The sequence below is a fragment of the Papaver somniferum genome, chromosome 2 (assembly GCF_003573695.1).
Source record: "Papaver somniferum cultivar HN1 chromosome 2, ASM357369v1, whole genome shotgun sequence".
NCBI lineage: Eukaryota > Viridiplantae > Streptophyta > Magnoliopsida > Ranunculales > Papaveraceae > Papaver > Papaver somniferum.
This window is the reverse complement of record NC_039359.1, coordinates 27,890,717-27,895,467: the sequence shown is the minus strand read 5'-3', so window position 1 is coordinate 27,895,467 and position 4,751 is coordinate 27,890,717.

Here is a 4,751-nt window from a genome sequence, read left to right as displayed (position 1 = left end):
TACCAAAATATTGTATCACACAAACCATGTAAGTTGTTACTCGGAAATTTTCACATGATATAAGATGAACTTGGTCGAAGCGAAAGCTTGCCAACCCATATTTAGAGAAATATGTAAGCGAGATAAACTCAGCTCGAAATCTCAAATGTGTATATAAAAAAATATATCGTAATACGACTTATGTATCAATATAGGAGATAAAGTAGAAATAGACTTTCCAAGTGATAGATGAGTTTAAGTCTCCACATACCTTTTGTCGATGAAGTTCCAAAAGATACCCTTAGTAGTTCTTCGTCTTCAAATGATTAACGTCGTGAAGTCTAAGATCAACTACACAATCTATGTCCTAGTCCGAGACATCTATAAATAGGATAGAAATCAAGACTTATAGTTCTGATCACTAACATTGACAAACATGTTTGAGATAGCATCGCATGTGAGTTCGACCGAGCAATGCTCTAACAAGGTTCATGCAGGTTTGCATAAAATTGGGTTGTCAGTTCTATATAAATTGTTCCCATGGGACGGTGAATAATACTCCAATCATGATTCTCAAAGAAACTAGGAAGAAGATCTACCTCAAGTTCATAAGGCTTATAAATCCTTTCCATAATGGGTTTCTTTGTACTATATTCTACATAGTAATTACGAGCCTTAGTGCCAACGAACCTAATTTCCAAGCTTGGGTCAAAGAAAGTATCTTCACGATTTTGAGTACCCGAACTTTCACCACGACTATGTCTCTTGCTAGAATCCATAGTAGAATACGGACTCACAAAGAACAGATGAGAAACTTACTTGGTACTTGAACTTCCGTTAATGGTGGAGTTCCAAAATGATGAGCAAAGAGAAAAAAGTTCTTGACCCAAAGTACACAAACTTCTTCTGAATTCAAAGGTGCAAACCAATCATGAAATGGTTAAGAAACGAGAGTGAGATGATGGTACATGAAATGTTGGGTTTCTTTCGCGTATTTGAACTGAAGAAGAGGAAAAGAAGGCGAAGTGAATGAAGAGAATTCTTTTTCTCCTTTTAAGTGACAAACGGTGGAACCGGATACGTTCTTATTGGAACGAGGTTCAAACACATGAGTTTAGAGTATATGAACTGCACGTGTGTAGCAAGGGCTCATTTATTTTGTGAACTGTTGATAAAACAAGCTATAAAGAGGATTGGAGCAGAGCTTGATAATTCTTTACCAATCAATTCACAAGGAAAAAACCTTGCACACCAAGAGAGAGTTTCTTTCCAACAACTCTTACAACTTCCAATATTGAGAGAAACCCAAGGGACTGTTTTTACAAGTTTTTCAAAGAACTTAAAAAAAAACACAAGATAATTTGTATTTTTGATTTCTTCGTTAACAACTTATAACACATAGTCTCTTCAGATAATGTTCAATACTGCACAGGGAAACTCTTTTGATAAAAAGAGACATCCTGACGTTCTCACAAGAGAGGGCAATACCATTATCTTGAAAAGGTGTATCAGGGCTTGACTGATAAAGTGAGTCAACTTCAGATATGAAGCTGACTGATAGATGAGGTTCAGATACTTCTCGTATTATATCCAGTTTGCCAGAGACACAGGAAGGAGAAGGAATATCCTTACTGATAAGAAGATCAATATCAACCTCAACATGAGAATTATTCATCATAACTTGATTTAGCGTATCAAGAGATTCTTGCTCTTTTTGGAGATATAACTCAACATTAAGAGATAAGCTCTCAAGCCTTTTTTACAAGACCTAAAAACATTTCTAGGGATTTTAAACCTGAAGGAGGTTTAGATAGAAATTTTTCTACAGATTTTATTAAATCAGTCATGGAAGAGAATTCTGGAATCCCTGGATCTGATGGTGCATTTATTGAGATAGCACAATGTCCATAGAGTCAGATCGCTACAAAGACAAACTTATGAGGTCTTAAACATGTTTTACTGCTCAATTGAAAAAGCGGGGGTCTAACAACCACACCCAATATTTCGTCTCTGTATGGACTAACTCCAATATAGTTTCAAGAGAATCAACTAGACACTCAGACTCAATCTTAAGAAAAATATATCCAAGAGTTATATCTCTATTTCTCAATTCAATCTACAATCAAACAAATAGGAATTTGCGACCCCGATTGAATATAAAAATAACTTGGACGGTATCAAAAACCAATATCCAAGTGTCAATTAATTTAATCAACACCCGAAGCTTGGATTCACAATTGATTGAATTTACGCACAACCTGTGATATTTCAATTATATAGAAAATATAATGCAGAAAAGAAATAACACAGACACTAGAAATTTCGTTAACGAGGAAACCGCAAATGCAGAAAACCCCCGGGACCTAGTCAGAATTTGAACACCACACTGTATTAAGTCGCTACAGACACTAGTCTACTCTAATTTAACTTCAGATTGGAATGTGGTTGAGACCTAACCAATCTCACACTTATTAAGGTACAGTCGCGTTCCTTACGCCTCTAGAACCACGCCGGATTCTGCGCATTTGATTCCCTTAGATGACCTCACCCACAACTAAGAGTTTCTACGACCCAAAGTATAAGACTTGATAAACCAATCTATCTCACACAGAAAAGTCTATTGAATACATAAATCTGTCTCCCACAGATATACCTATGAGTTTTGTTCCGTCTTTTGATAAATCAAGGTGAACAGGAACCAATTGATATACCTGACTTATATTCCCGAAGAACAGCCTCGACATATCAATCACCTCACAATAATCTTAATCGCATGGTAGCGAAACAAGATATTGACGAAGATGTTTGTGACTAATTTTTATCTTGCCTATCGGAGAATAAATCTCGAGCAAATCTTAGAGAAGATAGTACTCAATGAGATAGAAAATAGCAAGATCGGAACACGCAACTACAGAGAAAATAGTTGGGTGGCTTCACAATCCCAATGAAGTCTTCAAGTCGTTAACCTACAGGGTTTTGGAAAAACCTATGGTAAGAGGAGAATTGACTCTAATCGCAACTAATATCACACAGAAGGTGTGGGGATCAAGTTTCCCAGTTGCTAGAGTTCTCCCTTATATAGTCTTCAAATCAGGGTTTGAAATCAATATTACCTTGGTAACAAAGCATTCAATATTCACCGATAGATGAAAACCTGATTAGACTCAAGCTAATATCTTTCAACTGTTGGATCGAACTAGCTTGTTACACACAAATGAAAAGTGACTTCATTTAGATATGAGTAACCCTACCTAAACGTGTACACCTTGTTGGCTCAACAAGAGTTAGCATATGAACACGTTCATATCAACCATATTCATCTTAACCATAACTAGTTCAAATGAATCAAATGAAACTAGTTCTAGAGTTGTTCAATTGTTTATATTCTCATAGAAGTATACAAGACACAGTTAAAGCAAAATCGATTTTGCTTCACTCGAATCAATTCATGAACATTATAGCCACGGTTTGCAAAAGATTGCATTCCTTATTATATAAATGTATTAGTCCATGAACAAACCGATTTTAGAACATAACCTACTCAAGTATGCATACTGGTACGCATACCACCAAACTCAATTAAATCCCGGAACTTGAAACTCATGCCAGTACGCATACCGGTATGTATACAAAGTTCCCGGACTTTTGTTAACCAACCAGTACGCATACGGGTATGCATACTATGGTTCCGGACTTGGAATAACTTGCAACATTTTGCATACAAGTACGCATACTATGCTATACCCAATCATGGTTATTTGTTCTAAACTCTCATTTCAATCATTGAAACATTCTTAGAAGACGGCAATAGCTGTCTCACACAAACTATTAGCTTCAAAGCAATTTCAAGTGATCGAATGATCAATATGAAACATTCCGAGTCTACATCAAATGACTGTCTCACACAAATCATGTAGGATATTACAAGGCGATTTTCACATGATCATCTTTTGTCTTTCGAATATAAGATTTGGTTAAAGCAAAAGCTTACCAACACATATTTCGAGAAATATGTAATCGAGTTAAACTCAGCTCGAAATATCAAATGTGTATCATCGAAGTCTATATAGCTATAGGACTTTTGTCTCAAATAAAAGAGAAAGTAGATAGACTTTTAAGTAATAGATGAGTTCAAGTCTCGACATACCTTTTGTTGATGAAGTTCCACAAGCTTCCCTTAGTAGTTCTTCATCTTCAATCGATGAACGCCATGAAGTCTAATGCTCAACTAGACTTTCTATCCTAATCCGAGACTTATCTATAAGTAGACTAGAAATAAAGACTTATAGTTTTGGAAACTAAACTTGACAACAAGCTTGAGATAGCAACGCTTGCGAGTTCGACCGAGCAGTGCTCTAACAGAAACTATGTATTATTACATTTGTTTAAGGAAGTAGATGTATAAACTTGTTTCATAATCGAAAGGGAAATCAATAAGTGTGTTGGTACGGTTTTCTTTGAAGATTATTTGTATGACTAATGCAAGATGACAAGATGGAACCAATATTAACTTAGGTTGAGAATTAAGGTAGAACCAGTCATAGCCTATATTGTGGGACAAGGTATAACTGATTCTAACTAGTATTGAGAGAAAAGGTATAACCGTTCATAGCCTATATTGTGCGACATGGTATAACCGATCCTAGCTTGTATTGGGAGTCATGGTATAACCCGTCATAATCTATATTGGGATTCATGGTATAAACGGTCCTAACTTTGTTTGGGAGTCATGGTAGAACCAGACCCAAGAGAAAAACCAAGTTTCCAAATTC